Source organism: Pristiophorus japonicus, chromosome 25, assembly GCF_044704955.1.
Source record: "Pristiophorus japonicus isolate sPriJap1 chromosome 25, sPriJap1.hap1, whole genome shotgun sequence".
Classification (NCBI taxonomy): domain Eukaryota; kingdom Metazoa; phylum Chordata; class Chondrichthyes; family Pristiophoridae; genus Pristiophorus; species Pristiophorus japonicus.
The window spans coordinates 10,100,718-10,122,663 of NC_092001.1; the positions used below are offsets into that span (position 1 = coordinate 10,100,718).

The following is a 21,946-nucleotide window of genomic DNA, read 5'->3' on the forward strand; positions in this document are numbered from 1 at the left end:
AAATGTTCACACGGTACCGAGAGTGAAAATTCCCGGAAAAAGGAGAGAATGAAATGGATTTCAGTGGAAGCCTAGCCGCACTTAACGCTGCGATTGCGCGGACATGTCTTTGGTGTTCTCCACAACAACTGCCATTTGCTGCGAACAGTTTTCCCTGGCGCGAATGTGATGAGAATTTCGAAACAGCAAGGAGGAAAGACTGGGTTGGTCTGCTTGCTGGCACAGACGTTTGCAGCAGCTTCCCTGGTGGTCTAGTGGTTAGGATTCGGCGCTCTCACCGCCGCGGCCCGGGTTCGATTCCCGGTCAGGGAACATTGTATTTGCGGTGCTTCGAAATGCAATGATGTTCCTGAACAAGCTTGCAGCTCACCTCGCTGTTGTCGCCCCAACCATCAGCAGCGTGTCGTGATACAACAGACACTTCTGTTTTAAAATCTGCACTAAATGACAAGATCTCGCTCAACAAGTGGAACTCCAATTGCTGATAGACAACGTAAATTTTGCCAATCATGGCTATCTTTAGTCTTCCAGGTACCTATTTGCGCCACAGCACTCGGGCTTATCATCAATCAATGCATTGCCACTGTGGAAATATTCAGCATTTTAAACTTCGCAACGTGTGCAAGACTGGAATCAGGGAATGCCTGGACCATGGGCACTGATAACTTATCCTTGAGCATTCATTTGGCCTGGGCCCCTTCTATATTGAACATTGGCTCACTGCATATCAATGTTTAGCGTTCACAGGCGATTTCCAAGATCTGAATTTCCCGGCAGAGAATTCATGGAGTTTTTGATCTAACCGAGATTCACCATCACTAACGTTGATTCGCGACTGTTATCTCTCTTCATCATATCAATGCTAAGAACTGAACCTGCTTTAATTTCACCTTGGCTCGGGGTCAGTGCGGCTCAATAGGACTTTGGCCCGTCTCCCTTTCACAACGCATCAGTGCCGAGAACAGAACACGGAATTTTGCTGACATGTTATGTTCTGAAACAGTTATAAACTCTCCAGTATATTTCACTGTGTCTTCAGCACTGTGAGATCTAGCCTGGTGTGCAAACTTTGTGTCTTTATGAACACTTCAGCAGAACATTAAATGAACATATGGAACGACAATTGCTGTTTGACACTTTACGGTTTGCCAACATTTAAGTGCAGTGTGAGAACAATCACAATGATCATTATTCTTCCATGTACGTTCATGCGCGGCATCACCCTAACAAACCGAGCTGATCACAGCCCGGCTATCAGTCAATTCATTGCCAGTGCGGAAAAATGCATATTTTCAACTTAGCAACGTGCACAATACCGGAATCAGAGAATGCCTGGATATTGGGCAATGATAAGTTAACATGAGCATTAAGATTTTCAATATCATTATACATTACATGAACACATCCGGAGCTCATTGCCCAGAAATGAGGACTGAGTGTGCGGGGCAATTCCTTCCGGGGTTTAAGTTTTCTTTCAAAAAGGTGTGAGAAAGTTTTGCTTCGTTTTCTGTCGGGAAGAAATAGCTCAGTTGGGAGAGCGTTAGACTGAAGATCTAAAGGTCCCTGGTTCAATCCCGGGTTTCGGCAATATCTGGTGATTTTGCGTTTCCTTCATTTTAAGGGGAGAAGCTGGTTTGATATCGAGACAGTGCTTGAGGGAAGAGCTGTTCAGCGGTTGCGTGATACTAATTTTCGACATGATTTTTTTTAGATTCGGCGCTCTTTTTCTGTTACTTTCTATTTATACTCTGCCCAGTTTTGTATATGAAGAGTGAACAATGTTTAAGCGATGCGATGTGTTCAATTCTTATGCAGTAACTCTATCACCCAGTGTGTGCCGGATACAAAATCATCTAGGCTGGGCTTTCACGCAGCCCTGGGGCATTTTGTTGCCGGTTAAATCGGTCGTTTAGGGCGTGGTATTAATAAAGCCAAGAGCGCGGGCCCGATCCCCATATGGGCCATCCCAATTTTTCATACTTTTTATTCGGTTTTTAGTAACTTTTACAATCAAATCTTCATAACGAAACAAATCCACACGGAATCCCAAGGGATGGGAATTATTTGGAATAACAGCCATTGCTTCTTTGCCGACGGTGTGCAGAGCACAACTTTCTGTTTATACGTGTTTCTTGCTTTGCTGATAACCCTTGAACTGGAGACCTGTTTCCGTCAATGGTTATAAGCAGAACAGGCAGACAGAACGGTTCTGTCGCCTGGAGTTGGGCAAAAGGCTGAAGTTCAGGACAAAAGCACAAAATGAAATGTTCACACGGTACCGAGAGTGAAAATTCCCGGAAAAAGGAGAGAATGAAATGGATTTCAGTGGAAGCCTAGCCGCACTTAACGCTGCGATTGCGCGGACATGTCTTTGGTGTTCTCCACAACAACTGCCATTTGCTGCGAACAGTTTTCCCTGGCGCGAATGTGATGAGAATTTCGAAACAGCAAGGAGGAAAGACTGGGTTGGTCTGCTTGCTGGCACAGACGTTTGCAGCAGCTTCCCTGGTGGTCTAGTGGTTAGGATTCGGCGCTCTCACCGCCGCGGCCCGGGTTCGATTCCCGGTCAGGGAACATTGTATTTGCGGTGCTTCGAAATGCAATGATGTTCCTGAACAAGCTTGCAGCTCACCTCGCTGTTGTCGCCCCAACCATCAGCAGCGTGTCGTGATACAACAGACACTTCTGTTTTAAAATCTGCACTAAATGACAAGATCTCGCTCAACAAGTGGAACTCCAATTGCTGATAGACAACGTAAATTTTGCCAATCATGGCTATCTTTAGTCTTCCAGGTACCTATTTGCGCCACAGCACTCGGGCTTATCATCAATCAATGCATTGCCACTGTGGAAATATTCAGCATTTTAAACTTCGCAACGTGTGCAAGACTGGAATCAGGGAATGCCTGGACCATGGGCACTGATAACTTATCCTTGAGCATTCATTTGGCCTGGGCCCCTTCTATATTGAACATTGGCTCACTGCATATCAATGTTTAGCGTTCACAGGCGATTTCCAAGATCTGAATTTCCCGGCAGAGAATTCATGGAGTTTTTGATCTAACCGAGATTCACCATCACTAACGTTGATTCGCGACTGTTATCTCTCTTCATCATATCAATGCTAAGAACTGAACCTGCTTTAATTTCACCTTGGCTCGGGGTCAGTGCGGCTCAATAGGACTTTGGCCCGTCTCCCTTTCACAACGCATCAGTGCCGAGAACAGAACACGGAATTTTGCTGACATGTTATGTTCTGAAACAGTTATAAACTCTCCAGTATATTTCACTGTGTCTTCAGCACTGTGAGATCTAGCCTGGTGTGCAAACTTTGTGTCTTTATGAACACTTCAGCAGAACATTAAATGAACATATGGAACGACAATTGCTGTTTGACACTTTACGGTTTGCCAACATTTAAGTGCAGTGTGAGAACAATCACAATGATCATTATTCTTCCATGTACGTTCATGCGCGGCATCACCCTAACAAACCGAGCTGATCACAGCCCGGCTATCAGTCAATTCATTGCCAGTGCGGAAAAATGCATATTTTCAACTTAGCAACGTGCACAATACCGGAATCAGAGAATGCCTGGATATTGGGCAATGATAAGTTAACATGAGCATTAAGATTTTCAATATCATTATACATTACATGAACACATCCGGAGCTCATTGCCCAGAAATGAGGACTGAGTGTGCGGGGCAATTCCTTCCGGGGTTTAAGTTTTCTTTCAAAAAGGTGTGAGAAAGTTTTGCTTCGTTTTCTGTCGGGAAGAAATAGCTCAGTTGGGAGAGCGTTAGACTGAAGATCTAAAGGTCCCTGGTTCAATCCCGGGTTTCGGCAATATCTGGTGATTTTGCGTTTCCTTCATTTTAAGGGGAGAAGCTGGTTTGATATCGAGACAGTGCTTGAGGGAAGAGCTGTTCAGCGGTTGCGTGATACTAATTTTCGACATGATTTTTTTTAGATTCGGCGCTCTTTTTCTGTTACTTTCTATTTATACTCTGCCCAGTTTTGTATATGAAGAGTGAACAATGTTTAAGCGATGCGATGTGTTCAATTCTTATGCAGTAATTCTATCACCCAGTGTGTGCCGGATACAAAATCATCTAGGCTGGGCTTTCACGCAGCCCTGGGGCATTTTGTTGCCGGTTAAATCGGTCGTTTAGGGCGTGGTATTAATAAAGCCAAGAGCGCGGGCCCGATCCCCATATGGGCCATCCCAATTTTTCATACTTTTTATCCGGTTTTTAGTAACTTTTACAATCAAATCTGCATAACGAAACAAATCCACACGGAATCCCAAGGGATGGGAATTATTTGGAATAACAGCCATTGCTTCTTTGCCGACGGTGTGCAGAGCACAACTTTCTGTTTATACGTGTTTCTTGCTTTGCTGATAACCCCTGAACTGGAGACCTGTTTCCGTCAATGGTTATAAGCAGAACAGGCAGACAGAACGGTTCTGTCGCCTGGAGTTGGGCAAAAGGCTGAAGTTCAGGACAAAAGCACAAAATGAAATGTTCACACGGTACCGAGAGTGAAAATTCCCGGAAAAAGGAGAGAATGAAATGGATTTCAGTGGAAGCCTAGCCGCACTTAACGCTGCGATTGCGCGGACATGTCTTTGGTGTTCTCCACAACAACTGCCATTTGCTGCGAACAGTTTTCCCTGGCGCGAATGTGATGAGAATTTCGAAACAGCAAGGAGGAAAGACTGGGTTGGTCTGCTTGCTGGCACAGACGTTTGCAGCAGCTTCCCTGGTGGTCTAGTGGTTAGAATTCGGCGCTCTCACCGCCGCGGCCCGGGTTCGATTCCCGGTCAGGGAACATTGTATTTGCGGTGCTTCGAAATGCAATGATGTTCCTGAACAAGCTTGCAGCTCACCTCGCTGTTGTCGCCCCAACCATCAGCAGCGTGTCGTGATACAACAGACACTTCTGTTTTAAAATCTGCACTAAATGACAAGATCTCGCTCAACAAGTGGAACTCCAATTGCTGATAGACAACGTAAATTTTGCCAATCATGGCTATCTTTAGTCTTCCAGGTACCTATTTGCGCCACAGCACTCGGGCTTATCATCAATCAATGCATTGCCACTGTGGAAATATTCAGCATTTTAAACTTCGCAACGTGTGCAAGACTGGAATCAGGAAATGCCTGGACCATGGGCACTGATAACTTATCCTTGAGCATTCATTTGGCCTGGGCCCCTTCTATATTGAACATTGGCTCACTGCATATCAATGTTTAGCGTTCACAGGCGATTTCCAAGATCTGAATTTCCCGGCAGAGAATTCATGGAGTTTTTGATCTAACCGAGATTCACCATCACTAACGTTGATTCGCGACTGTTATCTCTCTTCATCATATCAATGCTAAGAACTGAACCTGCTTTAATTTCACCTTGGCTCGGGGTCAGTGCGGCTCAATAGGACTTTGGCCCGTCTCCCTTTCACAACGCATCAGTGCCGAGAACAGAACACGGAATTTTGCTGACATGTTATGTTCTGAAACAGTTATAAACTCTCCAGTATATTTCACTGTGTCTTCAGCACTGTGAGATCTAGCCTGGTGTGCAATCTTTGTGTCTTTATGAACACTTCAGCAGAACATTAAATGAACATATGGAACGACAATTGCTGTTTGACACTTTACGGTTTGCCAACATTTAAGTGCAGTGTGAGAACAATCACAATGATCATTATTCTTCCATGTACGTTCATGCGCGGCATCGCCCTAACAAACCGAGCTGATCACAGCCCGGCTATCAGTCAATTCATTGCCAGTGCGGAAAAATGCAAATTTCCAACTTAGCAACGTGCACAATACCGGAATCAGAGAGTGCCTGGATCGTGGGCAATGATAAGTTAACATGAGCATTAAGATTTTCAATATCATTATACATTACATGAACACATCCGGAGCTCATTGCCCAGAAATGAGGACTGAGTGTGCGGGGCAATTCCTTCCGGGGTTTAAGTTTTCTTTCAAAAAGGTGTGAGAAAGTTTTGCTTCGTTTTCTGTCGGGAAGAAATAGCTCAGTTGGGAGAGGGTTAGACTGAAGATCTAAAGGTCCCTGGTTCAATCCCGGGTTTCGGCAATATCTGGTGATTTTGCGTTTCCTTCATTTTAAGGGGAGAAGCTGGTTTGATATCGAGACAGTGCTTGAGGGAAGAGCTGTTCAGCGGTTGCGTGATACTAATTTTCGACATGATTTTTTTTAGATTCGGCGCTCTTTTTCTGTTACTTTCTATTTATACTCTGCCCAGTTTTGTATATGAAGAGTGAACAATGTTTAAGCGATGCGATGTGTTCAATTCTTATGCAGTAACTCTATCACCCAGTGTGTGCCGGATACAAAATCATCTAGGCTGGGCTTTCACGCAGCCCTGGGGCATTTTGTTGCCGGTTAAATCGGTCGTTTAGGGCGTGGTATTAATAAAGCCAAGAGCGCGGGCCCGATCCCCATATGGGCCATCCCAATTTTTCATACTTTTTATTCGGTTTTTAGTAACTTTTACAATCAAATCTTCATAACGAAACAAATCCACACGGAATCCCAAGGGATGGGAATTATTTGGAATAACAGCCATTGCTTCTTTGCCGACGGTGTGCAGGGCACAACTTTCTGTTTATACGTGTTTCTTGCTTTGCTGATAACCCCTGAACTGGAGACCTGTTTCTGTCAATGGTTATAAGCAGAACAGGCAGACAGAACGGTTCTGTCGCCTGGAGTTGGGCAAAAGGCTGAAGTTCAGGACAAAAGCACAAAATGAAATGTTCACACGGTACCGAGAGTGAAAATTCCCGGAAAAAGGAGAGAATGAAATGGATTTCAGTGGAAGCCTAGCCGCACTTAACGCTGCGATTGCGCGGACATGTCTTTGGTGTTCTCCACAACAACTGCCATTTGCTGCGAACAGTTTTCCCTGGCGCGAATGTGATGAGAATTTCGAAACAGCAAGGAGGAAAGACTGGGTTGGTCTGCTTGCTGGCACAGACGTTTGCAGCAGCTTCCCTGGTGGTCTAGTGGTTAGGATTCGGCGCTCTCACCGCCGCGGCCCGGGTTCGATTCCCGGTCAGGGAACATTGTATTTGCGGTGCTTCGAAATGCAATGATGTTCCTGAACAAGCTTGCAGCTCACCTCGCTGTTGTCGCCCCAACCATCAGCAGCGTGTCGTGATACAACAGACACTTCTGTTTTAAAATCTGCACTAAATGACAAGATCTCGCTCAACAAGTGGAACTCCAATTGCTGATAGACAACGTAAATTTTGCCAATCATGGCTATCTTTAGTCTTCCAGGTACCTATTTGCGCCACAGCACTCGGGCTTATCATCAATCAATGCATTGCCACTGTGGAAATATTCAGCATTTTAAACTTCGCAACGTGTGCAAGACTGGAATCAGGGAATGCCTGGACCATGGGCACTGATAACTTATCCTTGAGCATTCATTTGGCCTGGGCCCCTTCTATATTGAACATTGGCTCACTGCATATCAATGTTTAGCGTTCACAGGCGATTTCCAAGATCTGAATTTCCCGGCAGAGAATTCATGGAGTTTTTGATCTAACCGAGATTCACCATCACTAACGTTGATTCGCGACTGTTATCTCTCTTCATCATATCAATGCTAAGAACTGAACCTGCTTTAATTTCACCTTGGCTCGGGGTCAGTGCGGCTCAATAGGACTTTGGCCCGTCTCCCTTTCACAACGCATCAGTGCCGAGAACAGAACACGGAATTTTGCTGACATGTTATGTTCTGAAACAGTTATAAACTCTCCAGTATATTTCACTGTGTCTTCAGCACTGTGAGATCTAGCCTGGTGTGCAATCTTTGTGTCTTTATGAACACTTCAGCAGAACATTAAATGAACATATGGAACGACAATTGCTGTTTGACACTTTACGGTTTGCCAAAATTTAAGTGCAGTGTGAGAACAATCACAATGATCATTATTCTTCCATGTACGTTCATGCGCGGCATCACCCTAACAAACCGAGCTGATCACAGCCCGGCTATCAGTCAATTCATTGCCAGTGCGGAAAAATGCAAATTTCCAACTTAGCAACGTGCACAATACCGGAATCAGAGAGTGCCTGGATCGTGGGCAATGATAAGTTAACATGAGCATTAAGATTTTCAATATCATTATACATTACATGAACACATCCGGAGCTCATTGCCCAGAAATGAGGACTGAGTGTGCGGGGCAATTCCTTCCGGGGTTTAAGTTTTCTTTCAAAAAGGTGTGAGAAAGTTTTGCTTCGTTTTCTGTCGGGAAGAAATAGCTCAGTTGGGAGAGGGTTAGACTGAAGATCTAAAGGTCCCTGGTTCAATCCCGGGTTTCGGCAATATCTGGTGATTTTGCGTTTCCTTCATTTTAAGGGGAGAAGCTGGTTTGATATCGAGACAGTGCTTGAGGGAAGAGCTGTTCAGCGGTTGCGTGATACTAATTTTCGACATGATTTTTTTTAGATTCGGCGCTCTTTTTCTGTTACTTTCTATTTATACTCTGCCCAGTTTTGTATATGAAGAGTGAACAATGTTTAAGCGATGCGATGTGTTCAATTCTTATGCAGTAACTCTATCACCCAGTGTGTGCCGGATACAAAATCATCTAGGCTGGGCTTTCACGCAGCCCTGGGGCATTTTGTTGCCGGTTAAATCGGTCGTTTAGGGCGTGGTATTAATAAAGCCAAGAGCGCGGGCCCGATCCCCATATGGGCCATCCCAATTTTTCATACTTTTTATTCGGTTTTTAGTAACTTTTACAATCAAATCTTCATAACGAAACAAATCCACACGGAATCCCAAGGGATGGGAATTATTTGGAATAACAGCCATTGCTTCTTTGCCGACGGTGTGCAGAGCACAACTTTCTGTTTATACGTGTTTCTTGCTTTGCTGATAACCCCTGAACTGGAGACCTGTTTCCGTCAATGGTTATAAGCAGAACAGGCAGACAGAACGGTTCTGTCGCCTGGAGTTGGGCAAAAGGCTGAAGTTCAGGACAAAAGCACAAAATGAAATGTTCACACGGTACCGAGAGTGAAAATTCCCGGAAAAAGGAGAGAATGAAATGGATTTCAGTGGAAGCCTAGCCGCACTTAACGCTGCGATTGCGTGGACATGTCTTTGGTGTTCTCCACAACAACTGCCATTTGCTGCGAACAGTTTTCCCTGGCGCGAATGTGATGAGAATTTCGAAACAGCAAGGAGGAAAGACTGGGTTGGTCTGCTTGCTGGCACAGACGTTTGCAGCAGCTTCCCTGGTGGTCTAGTGGTTAGGATTCGGCGCTCTCACCGCCGCGGCCCGGGTTCGATTCCCGGTCAGGGAACATTGTATTTGCGGTGCTTCGAAATGCAATGATGTTCCTGAACAAGCTTGCAGCTCACCTCGCTGTTGTCGCCCCAACCATCAGCAGCGTGTCGTGATACAACAGACACTTCTGTTTTAAAATCTGCACTAAATGACAAGATCTCGCTCAACAAGTGGAACTCCAATTGCTGATAGACAACGTAAATTTTGCCAATCATGGCTATCTTTAGTCTTCCAGGTACCTATTTGCGCCACAGCACTCGGGCTTATCATCAATCAATGCATTGCCACTGTGGAAATATTCAGCATTTTAAACTTCGCAACGTGTGCAAGACTGGAATCAGGGAATGCCTGGACCATGGGCACTGATAACTTATCCTTGAGCATTCATTTGGCCTGGGCCCCTTCTATATTGAACATTGGCTCACTGCATATCAATGTTTAGCGTTCACAGGCGATTTCCAAGATCTGAATTTCCCGGCAGAGAATTCATGGAGTTTTTGATCTAACCGAGATTCACCATCACTAACGTTGATTCGCGACTGTTATCTCTCTTCATCATATCAATGCTAAGAACTGAACCTGCTTTAATTTCACCTTGGCTCGGGGTCAGTGCGGCTCAATAGGACTTTGGCCCGTCTCCCTTTCACAACGCATCAGTGCCGAGAACAGAACACGGAATTTTGCTGACATGTTATGTTCTGAAACAGTTATAAACTCTCCAGTATATTTCACTGTGTCTTCAGCACTGTGAGATCTAGCCTGGTGTGCAATCTTTGTGTCTTTATGAACACTTCAGCAGAACATTAAATGAACATATGGAACGACAATTGCTGTTTGACACTTTACGGTTTGCCAAAATTTAAGTGCAGTGTGAGAACAATCACAATGATCATTATTCTTCCATGTACGTTCATGCGCGGCATCACCCTAACAAACCGAGCTGATCACAGCCCGGCTATCAGTCAATTCATTGCCAGTGCGGAAAAATGCAAATTTCCAACTTAGCAACGTGCACAATACCGGAATCAGAGAGTGCCTGGATCGTGGGCAATGATAAGTTAACATGAGCATTAAGATTTTCAATATCATTATACATTACATGAACACATCCGGAGCTCATTGCCCAGAAATGAGGACTGAGTGTGCGGGGCAATTCCTTCCGGGGTTTAAGTTTTCTTTCAAAAAGGTGTGAGAAAGTTTTGCTTCGTTTTCTGTCGGGAAGAAATAGCTCAGTTGGGAGAGCGTTAGACTGAAGATCTAAAGGTCCCTGGTTCAATCCCGGGTTTCGGCAATATCTGGTGATTTTGCGTTTCCTTCATTTTAAGGGGAGAAGCTGGTTTGATATCGAGACAGTGCTTGAGGGAAGAGCTGTTCAGCGGTTGCGTGATACTAATTTTCGACATGATTTTTTTTAGATTCGGCGCTCTTTTTCTGTTACTTTCTATTTATACTCTGCCCAGTTTTGTATATGAAGAGTGAACAATGTTTAAGCGATGCGATGTGTTCAATTCTTATGCAGTAACTCTATCACCCAGTGTGTGCCGGATACAAAATCATCTAGGCTGGGCTTTCACGCAGCCCTGGGGCATTTTGTTGCCGGTTAAATCGGTCGTTTAGGGCGTGGTATTAATAAAGCCAAGAGCGCGGGCCCGATCCCCATATGGGCCATCCCAATTTTTCATACTTTTTATTCGGTTTTTAGTAACTTTTACAATCAAATCTTCATAACGAAACAAATCCACACGGAATCCCAAGGGATGGGAATTATTTGGAATAACAGCCATTGCTTCTTTGCCGACGGTGTGCAGGGCACAACTTTCTGTTTATACGTGTTTCTTGCTTTGCTGATAACCCCTGAACTGGAGACCTGTTTCTGTCAATGGTTATAAGCAGAACAGGCAGACAGAACGGTTCTGTCGCCTGGAGTTGGGCAAAAGGCTGAAGTTCAGGACAAAAGCACAAAATGAAATGTTCACACGGTACCGAGAGTGAAAATTCCCGGAAAAAGGAGAGAATGAAATGGATTTCAGTGGAAGCCTAGCCGCACTTAACGCTGCGATTGCGCGGACATGTCTTTGGTGTTCTCCACAACAACTGCCATTTGCTGCGAACAGTTTTCCCTGGCGCGAATGTGATGAGAATTTCGAAACAGCAAGGAGGAAAGACTGGGTTGGTCTGCTTGCTGGCACAGACGTTTGCAGCAGCTTCCCTGGTGGTCTAGTGGTTAGGATTCGGCGCTCTCACCGCCGCGGCCCGGGTTCGATTCCCGGTCAGGGAACATTGTATTTGCGGTGCTTCGAAATGCAATGATGTTCCTGAACAAGCTTGCAGCTCACCTCGCTGTTGTCGCCCCAACCATCAGCAGCGTGTCGTGATACAACAGACACTTCTGTTTTAAAATCTGCACTAAATGACAAGATCTCGCTCAACAAGTGGAACTCCAATTGCTGATAGACAACGTAAATTTTGCCAATCATGGCTATCTTTAGTCTTCCAGGTACCTATTTGCGCCACAGCACTCGGGCTTATCATCAATCAATGCATTGCCACTGTGGAAATATTCAGCATTTTAAACTTCGCAACGTGTGCAAGACTGGAATCAGGGAATGCCTGGACCATGGGCACTGATAACTTATCCTTGAGCATTCATTTGGCCTGGGCCCCTTCTATATTGAACATTGGCTCACTGCATATCAATGTTTAGCGTTCACAGGCGATTTCCAAGATCTGAATTTCCCGGCAGAGAATTCATGGAGTTTTTGATCTAACCGAGATTCACCATCACTAACGTTGATTCGCGACTGTTATCTCTCTTCATCATATCAATGCTAAGAACTGAACCTGCTTTAATTTCACCTTGGCTCGGGGTCAGTGCGGCTCAATAGGACTTTGGCCCGTCTCCCTTTCACAACGCATCAGTGCCGAGAACAGAACACGGAATTTTGCTGACATGTTATGTTCTGAAACAGTTATAAACTCTCCAGTATATTTCACTGTGTCTTCAGCACTGTGAGATCTAGCCTGGTGTGCAATCTTTGTGTCTTTATGAACACTTCAGCAGAACATTAAATGAACATATGGAACGACAATTGCTGTTTGACACTTTACGGTTTGCCAAAATTTAAGTGCAGTGTGAGAACAATCACAATGATCATTATTCTTCCATGTACGTTCATGCGCGGCATCACCCTAACAAACCGAGCTGATCACAGCCCGGCTATCAGTCAATTCATTGCCAGTGCGGAAAAATGCAAATTTCCAACTTAGCAACGTGCACAATACCGGAATCAGAGAGTGCCTGGATCGTGGGCAATGATAAGTTAACATGAGCATTAAGATTTTCAATATCATTATACATTACATGAACACATCCGGAGCTCATTGCCCAGAAATGAGGACTGAGTGTGCGGGGCAATTCCTTCCGGGGTTTAAGTTTTCTTTCAAAAAGGTGTGAGAAAGTTTTGCTTCGTTTTCTGTCGGGAAGAAATAGCTCAGTTGGGAGAGGGTTAGACTGAAGATCTAAAGGTCCCTGGTTCAATCCCGGGTTTCGGCAATATCTGGTGATTTTGCGTTTCCTTCATTTTAAGGGGAGAAGCTGGTTTGATATCGAGACAGTGCTTGAGGGAAGAGCTGTTCAGCGGTTGCGTGATACTAATTTTCGACATGATTTTTTTTAGATTCGGCGCTCTTTTTCTGTTACTTTCTATTTATACTCTGCCCAGTTTTGTATATGAAGAGTGAACAATGTTTAAGCGATGCGATGTGTTCAATTCTTATGCAGTAACTCTATCACCCAGTGTGTGCCGGATACAAAATCATCTAGGCTGGGCTTTCACGCAGCCCTGGGGCATTTTGTTGCCGGTTAAATCGGTCGTTTAGGGCGTGGTATTAATAAAGCCAAGAGCGCGGGCCCGATCCCCATATGGGCCATCCCAATTTTTCATACTTTTTATTCGGTTTTTAGTAACTTTTACAATCAAATCTTCATAACGAAACAAATCCACACGGAATCCCAAGGGATGGGAATTATTTGGAATAACAGCCATTGCTTCTTTGCCGACGGTGTGCAGAGCACAACTTTCTGTTTATACGTGTTTCTTGCTTTGCTGATAACCCCTGAACTGGAGACCTGTTTCCGTCAATGGTTATAAGCAGAACAGGCAGACAGAACGGTTCTGTCGCCTGGAGTTGGGCAAAAGGCTGAAGTTCAGGACAAAAGCACAAAATGAAATGTTCACACGGTACCGAGAGTGAAAATTCCCGGAAAAAGGAGAGAATGAAATGGATTTCAGTGGAAGCCTAGCCGCACTTAACGCTGCGATTGCGCGGACATGTCTTTGGTGTTCTCCACAACAACTGCCATTTGCTGCGAACAGTTTTCCCTGGCGCGAATGTGATGAGAATTTCGAAACAGCAAGGAGGAAAGACTGGGTTGGTCTGCTTGCTGGCACAGACGTTTGCAGCAGCTTCCCTGGTGGTCTAGTGGTTAGGATTCGGCGCTCTCACCGCCGCGGCCCGGGTTCGATTCCCGGTCAGGGAACATTGTATTTGCGGTGCTTCGAAATGCAATGATGTTCCTGAACAAGCTTGCAGCTCACCTCGCTGTTGTCGCCCCAACCATCAGCAGCGTGTCGTGATACAACAGACACTTCTGTTTTAAAATCTGCACTAAATGACAAGATCTCGCTCAACAAGTGGAACTCCAATTGCTGATAGACAACGTAAATTTTGCCAATCATGGCTATCTTTAGTCTTCCAGGTACCTATTTGCGCCACAGCACTCGGGCTTATCATCAATCAATGCATTGCCACTGTGGAAATATTCAGCATTTTAAACTTCGCAACGTGTGCAAGACTGGAATCAGGGAATGCCTGGACCATGGGCACTGATAACTTATCCTTGAGCATTCATTTGGCCTGGGCCCCTTCTATATTGAACATTGGCTCACTGCATATCAATGTTTAGCGTTCACAGGCGATTTCCAAGATCTGAATTTCCCGGCAGAGAATTCATGGAGTTTTTGATCTAACCGAGATTCACCATCACTAACGTTGATTCGCGACTGTTATCTCTCTTCATCATATCAATGCTAAGAACTGAACCTGCTTTAATTTCACCTTGGCTCGGGGTCAGTGCGGCTCAATAGGACTTTGGCCCGTCTCCCTTTCACAACGCATCAGTGCCGAGAACAGAACACGGAATTTTGCTGACATGTTATGTTCTGAAACAGTTATAAACTCTCCAGTATATTTCACTGTGTCTTCAGCACTGTGAGATCTAGCCTGGTGTGCAATCTTTGTGTCTTTATGAACACTTCAGCAGAACATTAAATGAACATATGGAACGACAATTGCTGTTTGACACTTTACGGTTTGCCAAAATTTAAGTGCAGTGTGAGAACAATCACAATGATCATTATTCTTCCATGTACGTTCATGCGCGGCATCACCCTAACAAACCGAGCTGATCACAGCCCGGCTATCAGTCAATTCATTGCCAGTGCGGAAAAATGCAAATTTCCAACTTAGCAACGTGCACAATACCGGAATCAGAGAGTGCCTGGATCGTGGGCAATGATAAGTTAACATGAGCATTAAGATTTTCAATATCATTATACATTACATGAACACATCCGGAGCTCATTGCCCAGAAATGAGGACTGAGTGTGCGGGGCAATTCCTTCCGGGGTTTAAGTTTTCTTTCAAAAAGGTGTGAGAAAGTTTTGCTTCGTTTTCTGTCGGGAAGAAATAGCTCAGTTGGGAGAGCGTTAGACTGAAGATCTAAAGGTCCCTGGTTCAATCCCGGGTTTCGGCAATATCTGGTGATTTTGCGTTTCCTTCATTTTAAGGGGAGAAGCTGGTTTGATATCGAGACAGTGCTTGAGGGAAGAGCTGTTCAGCGGTTGCGTGATACTAATTTTCGACATGATTTTTTTTAGATTCGGCGCTCTTTTTCTGTTACTTTCTATTTATACTCTGCCCAGTTTTGTATATGAAGAGTGAACAATGTTTAAGCGATGCGATGTGTTCAATTCTTATGCAGTAACTCTATCACCCAGTGTGTGCCGGATACAAAATCATCTAGGCTGGGCTTTCACGCAGCCCTGGGGCATTTTGTTGCCGGTTAAATCGGTCGTTTAGGGCGTGGTATTAATAAAGCCAAGAGCGCGGGCCCGATCCCCATATGGGCCATCCCAATTTTTCATACTTTTTATTCGGTTTTTAGTAACTTTTACAATCAAATCTTCATAACGAAACAAATCCACACGGAATCCCAAGGGATGGGAATTATTTGGAATAACAGCCATTGCTTCTTTGCCGACGGTGTGCAGAGCACAACTTTCTGTTTATACGTGTTTCTTGCTTTGCTGATAACCCTTGAACTGGAGACCTGTTTCCGTCAATGGTTATAAGCAGAACAGGCAGACAGAACGGTTCTGTCGCCTGGAGTTGGGCAAAAGGCTGAAGTTCAGGACAAAAGCACAAAATGAAATGTTCACACGGTACCGAGAGTGAAAATTCCCGGAAAAAGGAGAGAATGAAATGGATTTCAGTGGAAGCCTAGCCGCACTTAACGCTGCGATTGCGCGGACATGTCTTTGGTGTTCTCCACAACAACTGCCATTTGCTGCGAACAGTTTTCCCTGGCGCGAATGTGATGAGAATTTCGAAACAGCAAGGAGGAAAGACTGGGTTGGTCTGCTTGCTGGCACAGACGTTTGCAGCAGCTTCCCTGGTGGTCTAGTGGTTAGGATTCGGCGCTCTCACCGCCGCGGCCCGGGTTCGATTCCCGGTCAGGGAACATTGTATTTGCGGTGCTTCGAAATGCAATGATGTTCCTGAACAAGCTTGCAGCTCACCTCGCTGTTGTCGCCCCAACCATCAGCAGCGTGTCGTGATACAACAGACACTTCTGTTTTAAAATCTGCACTAAATGACAAGATCTCGCTCAACAAGTGGAACTCCAATTGCTGATAGACAACGTAAATTTTGCCAATCATGGCTATCTTTAGTCTTCCAGGTACCTATTTGCGCCACAGCACTCGGGCTTATCATCAATCAATGCATTGCCACTGTGGAAATATTCAGCATTTTAAACTTCGCAACGTGTGCAAGACTGGAATCAGGGAATGCCTGGACCATGGGCACTGATAACTTATCCTTGAGCATTCATTTGGCCTGGGCCCCTTCTATATTGAACATTGGCTCACTGCATATCAATGTTTAGCGTTCACAGGCGATTTCCAAGATCTGAATTTCCCGGCAGAGAATTCATGGAGTTTTTGATCTAACCGAGATTCACCATCACTAATGTTGATTCGCGACTGTTATCTCTCTTCATCATATCAATGCTAAGAACTGAACCTGCTTTAATTTCACCTTGGCTCGGGGTCAGTGCGGCTCAATAGGACTTTGGCCCGTCTCCCTTTCACAACGCATCAGTGCCGAGAACAGAACACGGAATTTTGCTGACATGTTATGTTCTGAAACAGTTATAAACTCTCCAGTATATTTCACTGTGTCTTCAGCACTGTGAGATCTAGCCTGGTGTGCAAACTTTGTGTCTTTATGAACACTTCAGCAGAACATTAAATGAACATATGGAACGACAATTGCTGTTTGACACTTTACGGTTTGCCAACATTTAAGTGCAGTGTGAGAACAATCACAATGATCATTATTCTTCCATGTACGTTCATGCGCGGCATCACCCTAACAAACCGAGCTGATCACAGCCCGGCTATCAGTCAATTCATTGCCAGTGCGGAAAAATGCATATTTTCAACTTAGCAACGTGCACAATACCGGAATCAGAGAGTGCCTGGATCGTGGGCAATGATAAGTTAACATGAGCATTAAGATTTTCAATATCATTATACATTACATGAACACATCCGGAGCTCATTGCCCAGAAATGAGGACTGAGTGTGCGGGGCAATTCCTTCCGGGGTTTAAGTTTTCTTTCAAAAAGGTGTGAGAAAGTTTTGCTTCGTTTTCTGTCGGGAAGAAATAGCTCAGTTGGGAGAGCGTTAGACTGAAGATTTAAAGGTCCCTGGTTCAATCCCGGGTTTCGGCAATATCTGGTGATTTTGCGTTTTCTTCATTTTAAGGGGAGAAGCTGGTTTGATATCGAGACAGTGCTTGAGGGAAGAGCTGTTCAGCGGTTGCGTGATACTAATTTTCGACATGATTTTTTTTAGATTCGGCGCTCTTTTTCTGTTACTTTCTATTTATACTCTGCCCAGTTTTGTATATGAAGAGTGAACAATGTTTAAGCGATGCGATGTGTTCAATTCTTATGCAGTAACTCTATCACCCAGTGTGTGCCGGATACAAAATCATCTAGGCTGGGCTTTCACGCAGCCCTGGGGCATTTTGTTGCCGGTTAAATCGGTCGTTTAGGGCGTGGTATTAATAAAGCCAAGAGCGCGGGCCCGATCCCCATATGGGCCATCCCAATTTTTCATACTTTTTATTCGGTTTTTAGTAACTTTTACAATCAAATCTTCATAACGAAACAAATCCACACGGAATCCCAAGGGATGGGAATTATTTGGAATAACAGCCATTGCTTCTTTGCCGACGGTGTGCAGAGCACAACTTTCTGTTTATACGTGTTTCTTGCTTTGCTGATAACCCCTGAACTGGAGACCTGTTTCCGTCAATGGTTATAAGCAGAACAGGCAGACAGAACGGTTCTGTCGCCTGGAGTTGGGCAAAAGGCTGAAGTTCAGGACAAAAGCACAAAATGAAATGTTCACACGGTACCGAGAGTGAAAATTCCCGGAAAAAGGAGAGAATGAAATGGATTTCAGTGGAAGCCTAGCCGCACTTAACGCTGCGATTGCGCGGACATGTCTTTGGTGTTCTCCACAACAACTGCCATTTGCTGCGAACAGTTTTCCCTGGCGCGAATGTGATGAGAATTTCGAAACAGCAAGGAGGAAAGACTGGGTTGGTCTGCTTGCTGGCACAGACGTTTGCAGCAGCTTCCCTGGTGGTCTAGTGGTTAGGATTCGGCGCTCTCACCGCCGCGGCCCGGGTTCGATTCCCGGTCAGGGAACATTGTATTTGCGGTGCTTCGAAATGCAATGATGTTCCTGAACAAGCTTGCAGCTCACCTCGCTGTTGTCGCCCCAACCATCAGCAGCGTGTCGTGATACAACAGACACTTCTGTTTTAAAATCTGCACTAAATGACAAGATCTCGCTCAACAAGTGGAACTCCAATTGCTGATAGACAACGTAAATTTTGCCAATCATGGCTATCTTTAGTCTTCCAGGTACCTATTTGCGCCACAGCACTCGGGCTTATCATCAATCAATGCATTGCCACTGTGGAAATATTCAGCATTTTAAACTTCGCAACGTGTGCAAGACTGGAATCAGGGAATGCCTGGACCATGGGCACTGATAACTTATCCTTGAGCATTCATTTGGCCTGGGCCCCTTCTATATTGAACATTGGCTCACTGCATATCAATGTTTAGCGTTCACAGGCGATTTCCAAGATCTGAATTTCCCGGCAGAGAATTCATGGAGTTTTTGATCTAACCGAGATTCACCATCACTAACGTTGATTCGCGACTGTTATCTCTCTTCATCATATCAATGCTAAGAACTGAACCTGCTTTAATTTCACCTTGGCTCGGGGTCAGTGCGGCTCAATAGGACTTTGGCCCGTCTCCCTTTCACAACGCATCAGTGCCGAGAACAGAACACGGAATTTTGCTGACATGTTATGTTCTGAAACAGTTATAAACTCTCCAGTATATTTCACTGTGTCTTCAGCACTGTGAGATCTAGCCTGGTGTGCAATCTTTGTGTCTTTATGAACACTTCAGCAGAACATTAAATGAACATATGGAACGACAATTGCTGTTTGACACTTTACGGTTTGCCAAAATTTAAGTGCAGTGTGAGAACAATCACAATGATCATTATTCTTCCATGTACGTTCATGCGCGGCATCACCCTAACAAACCGAGCTGATCACAGCCCGGCTATCAGTCAATTCATTGCCAGTGCGGAAAAATGCAAATTTCCAACTTAGCAACGTGCACAATACCGGAATCAGAGAGTGCCTGGATCGTGGGCAATGATAAGTTAACATGAGCATTAAGATTTTCAATATCATTATACATTACATGAACACATCCGGAGCTCATTGCCCAGAAATGAGGACTGAGTGTGCGGGGCAATTCCTTCCGGGGTTTAAGTTTTCTTTCAAAAAGGTGTGAGAAAGTTTTGCTTCGTTTTCTGTCGGGAAGAAATAGCTCAGTTGGGAGAGCGTTAGACTGAAGATCTAAAGGTCCCTGGTTCAATCCCGGGTTTCGGCAATATCTGGTGATTTTGCGTTTCCTTCATTTTAAGGGGAGAAGCTGGTTTGATATCGAGACAGTGCTTGAGGGAAGAGCTGTTCAGCGGTTGCGTGATACTAATTTTCGACATGATTTTTTTTAGATTCGGCGCTCTTTTTCTGTTACTTTCTATTTATACTCTGCCCAGTTTTGTATATGAAGAGTGAACAATGTTTAAGCGATGCGATGTGTTCAATTCTTATGCAGTAACTCTATCACCCAGTGTGTGCCGGATACAAAATCATCTAGGCTGGGCTTTCACGCAGCCCTGGGGCATTTTGTTGCCGGTTAAATCGGTCGTTTAGGGCGTGGTATTAATAAAGCCAAGAGCGCGGGCCCGATCCCCATATGGGCCATCCCAATTTTTCATACTTTTTATTCGGTTTTTAGTAACTTTTACAATCAAATCTTCATAACGAAACAAATCCACACGGAATCCCAAGGGATGGGAATTATTTGGAATAACAGCCATTGCTTCTTTGCCGACGGTGTGCAGAGCACAACTTTCTGTTTATACGTGTTTCTTGCTTTGCTGATAACCCCTGAACTGGAGACCTGTTTCCGTCAATGGTTATAAGCAGAACAGGCAGACAGAACGGTTCTGTCGCCTGGAGTTGGGCAAAAGGCTGAAGTTCAGGACAAAAGCACAAAATGAAATGTTCACACGGTACCGAGAGTGAAAATTCCCGGAAAAAGGAGAGAATGAAATGGATTTCAGTGGAAGCCTAGCCGCACTTAACGCTGCGATTGCGCGGACATGTCTTTGGTGTTCTCCACAACAACTGCCATTTGCTGCGAAAAGTTTTCCCTGGCGCGAATGTGATGAGAATTTCGAAACAGCAAGGAGGAAAGACTGGGTTGGTCTGCTTGCTGGCACAGACGTTTGCAGCAGCTTCCCTGGTGGTCTAGTGGTTAGGATTCGGCGCTCTCACCGCCGCGGCCCGGGTTCGATTCCCGGTCAGGGAACATTGTATTTGCGGTGCTTCGAAATGCAATGATGTTCCTGAACAAGCTTGCAGCTCACCTCGCTGTTGTCGCCCCAACCATCAGCAGCGTGTCGTGATACAACAGACACTTCTGTTTTAAAATCTGCACTAAATGACAAGATCTCGCTCAACAAGTGGAACTCCAATTGCTGATAGACAACGTAAATTTTGCCAATCATGGCTATCTTTAGTCTTCCAGGTACCTATTTGCGCCACAGCACTCGGGCTTATCATCAATCAATGCATTGCCACTGTGGAAATATTCAGCATTTTAAACTTCGCAACGTGTGCAAGACTGGAATCAGGGAATGCCTGGACCATGGGCACTGATAACTTATCCTTGAGCATTCATTTGGCCTGGGCCCCTTCTATATTGAACATTGGCTCACTGCATATCAATGTTTAGCGTTCACAGGCGATTTCCAAGATCTGAATTTCCCGGCAGAGAATTCATGGAGTTTTTGATCTAACCGAGATTCACCATCACTAACGTTGATTCGCGACTGTTATCTCTCTTCATCATATCAATGCTAAGAACTGAACCTGCTTTAATTTCACCTTGGCTCGGGGTCAGTGCGGCTCAATAGGACTTTGGCCCGTCTCCCTTTCACAACGCATCAGTGCCGAGAACAGAACACGGAATTTTGCTGACATGTTATGTTCTGAAACAGTTATAAACTCTCCAGTATATTTCACTGTGTCTTCAGCACTGTGAGATCTAGCCTGGTGTGCAATCTTTGTGTCTTTATGAACACTTCAGCAGAACATTAAATGAACATATTGAACGACAATTGCTGTTTGACACTTTACGGTTTGCCAAAATTTAAGTGCAGTGTGAGAACAATCACAATGATCATTATTCTTCCATGTACGTTCATGCGCGGCATCACCCTAACAAACCGAGCTGATCACAGCCCGGCTATCAGTCAATTCATTGCCAGTGCGGAAAAATGCAAATTTCCAACTTAGCAAGGTGCACAATACCGGAATCAGAGAGTGCCTGGATCGTGGGCAATGATAAGTTAACATGAGCATTAAGATTTTCAATATCATTATACATTACATGAACACATCCGGAGCTCATTGCCCAGAAATGAGGACTGAGTGTGCGGGGCAATTCCTTCCGGGGTTTAAGTTTTCTTTCAAAAAGGTGTGAGAAAGTTTTGCTTCGTTTTCTGTCGGGAAGAAATAGCTCAGTTGGGAGAGCGTTAGACTGAAGATCTAAAGGTCCCTGGTTCAATCCCGGGTTTCGGCAA

The 21,946-nt window shown here is 44.8% G+C and overlaps 20 non-coding genes across 20 annotated transcripts; all 20 read left to right on the forward strand.

Annotated features, from left to right (window-relative positions):
• Nucleotides 1-240: 240 nt before the first annotated feature.
• Nucleotides 241-312, forward strand: trnae-cuc (transfer RNA glutamic acid (anticodon CUC)). Its single transcript has one exon. It is a non-coding gene; the product is annotated as a tRNA-Glu (tRNA).
• A 1,197-nt stretch (nucleotides 313-1,509) lies between these two features.
• Nucleotides 1,510-1,587, forward strand: trnaf-gaa (transfer RNA phenylalanine (anticodon GAA)). Its single transcript has one exon. It is a non-coding gene; the product is annotated as a tRNA-Phe (tRNA).
• Nucleotides 1,588-2,502: 915 nt separating this feature from the next.
• Nucleotides 2,503-2,574, forward strand: trnae-cuc (transfer RNA glutamic acid (anticodon CUC)). The gene has a single exon. It is a non-coding gene; the product is annotated as a tRNA-Glu (tRNA).
• Nucleotides 2,575-3,771: 1,197 nt separating this feature from the next.
• Nucleotides 3,772-3,849, forward strand: trnaf-gaa (transfer RNA phenylalanine (anticodon GAA)). Its single transcript has one exon. It is a non-coding gene; the product is annotated as a tRNA-Phe (tRNA).
• Nucleotides 3,850-4,764: 915 nt separating this feature from the next.
• On the forward strand, nucleotides 4,765-4,836 carry trnae-cuc (transfer RNA glutamic acid (anticodon CUC)). The gene has a single exon. It is a non-coding gene; the product is annotated as a tRNA-Glu (tRNA).
• Nucleotides 4,837-6,033: 1,197 nt separating this feature from the next.
• On the forward strand, nucleotides 6,034-6,111 carry trnaf-gaa (transfer RNA phenylalanine (anticodon GAA)). Its single transcript has one exon. It is a non-coding gene; the product is annotated as a tRNA-Phe (tRNA).
• A 915-nt stretch (nucleotides 6,112-7,026) lies between these two features.
• trnae-cuc (transfer RNA glutamic acid (anticodon CUC)) lies at nucleotides 7,027-7,098 on the forward strand. The gene has a single exon. It is a non-coding gene; the product is annotated as a tRNA-Glu (tRNA).
• A 1,197-nt stretch (nucleotides 7,099-8,295) lies between these two features.
• trnaf-gaa (transfer RNA phenylalanine (anticodon GAA)) lies at nucleotides 8,296-8,373 on the forward strand. Its single transcript has one exon. It is a non-coding gene; the product is annotated as a tRNA-Phe (tRNA).
• Nucleotides 8,374-9,288: 915 nt separating this feature from the next.
• Nucleotides 9,289-9,360, forward strand: trnae-cuc (transfer RNA glutamic acid (anticodon CUC)). The gene has a single exon. It is a non-coding gene; the product is annotated as a tRNA-Glu (tRNA).
• Nucleotides 9,361-10,557: 1,197 nt separating this feature from the next.
• trnaf-gaa (transfer RNA phenylalanine (anticodon GAA)) lies at nucleotides 10,558-10,635 on the forward strand. The gene has a single exon. It is a non-coding gene; the product is annotated as a tRNA-Phe (tRNA).
• Nucleotides 10,636-11,550: 915 nt separating this feature from the next.
• On the forward strand, nucleotides 11,551-11,622 carry trnae-cuc (transfer RNA glutamic acid (anticodon CUC)). Its single transcript has one exon. It is a non-coding gene; the product is annotated as a tRNA-Glu (tRNA).
• Nucleotides 11,623-12,819: 1,197 nt separating this feature from the next.
• Nucleotides 12,820-12,897, forward strand: trnaf-gaa (transfer RNA phenylalanine (anticodon GAA)). Its single transcript has one exon. It is a non-coding gene; the product is annotated as a tRNA-Phe (tRNA).
• A 915-nt stretch (nucleotides 12,898-13,812) lies between these two features.
• On the forward strand, nucleotides 13,813-13,884 carry trnae-cuc (transfer RNA glutamic acid (anticodon CUC)). The gene has a single exon. It is a non-coding gene; the product is annotated as a tRNA-Glu (tRNA).
• A 1,197-nt stretch (nucleotides 13,885-15,081) lies between these two features.
• trnaf-gaa (transfer RNA phenylalanine (anticodon GAA)) lies at nucleotides 15,082-15,159 on the forward strand. The gene has a single exon. It is a non-coding gene; the product is annotated as a tRNA-Phe (tRNA).
• Nucleotides 15,160-16,074: 915 nt separating this feature from the next.
• On the forward strand, nucleotides 16,075-16,146 carry trnae-cuc (transfer RNA glutamic acid (anticodon CUC)). The gene has a single exon. It is a non-coding gene; the product is annotated as a tRNA-Glu (tRNA).
• A 1,197-nt stretch (nucleotides 16,147-17,343) lies between these two features.
• Nucleotides 17,344-17,421, forward strand: trnaf-gaa (transfer RNA phenylalanine (anticodon GAA)). The gene has a single exon. It is a non-coding gene; the product is annotated as a tRNA-Phe (tRNA).
• Nucleotides 17,422-18,336: 915 nt separating this feature from the next.
• trnae-cuc (transfer RNA glutamic acid (anticodon CUC)) lies at nucleotides 18,337-18,408 on the forward strand. Its single transcript has one exon. It is a non-coding gene; the product is annotated as a tRNA-Glu (tRNA).
• Nucleotides 18,409-19,605: 1,197 nt separating this feature from the next.
• trnaf-gaa (transfer RNA phenylalanine (anticodon GAA)) lies at nucleotides 19,606-19,683 on the forward strand. The gene has a single exon. It is a non-coding gene; the product is annotated as a tRNA-Phe (tRNA).
• Nucleotides 19,684-20,598: 915 nt separating this feature from the next.
• On the forward strand, nucleotides 20,599-20,670 carry trnae-cuc (transfer RNA glutamic acid (anticodon CUC)). Its single transcript has one exon. It is a non-coding gene; the product is annotated as a tRNA-Glu (tRNA).
• Nucleotides 20,671-21,867: 1,197 nt separating this feature from the next.
• trnaf-gaa (transfer RNA phenylalanine (anticodon GAA)) lies at nucleotides 21,868-21,945 on the forward strand. Its single transcript has one exon. It is a non-coding gene; the product is annotated as a tRNA-Phe (tRNA).
• The last annotated feature ends 1 nt before the right edge of the window (nucleotide 21,946 follows it).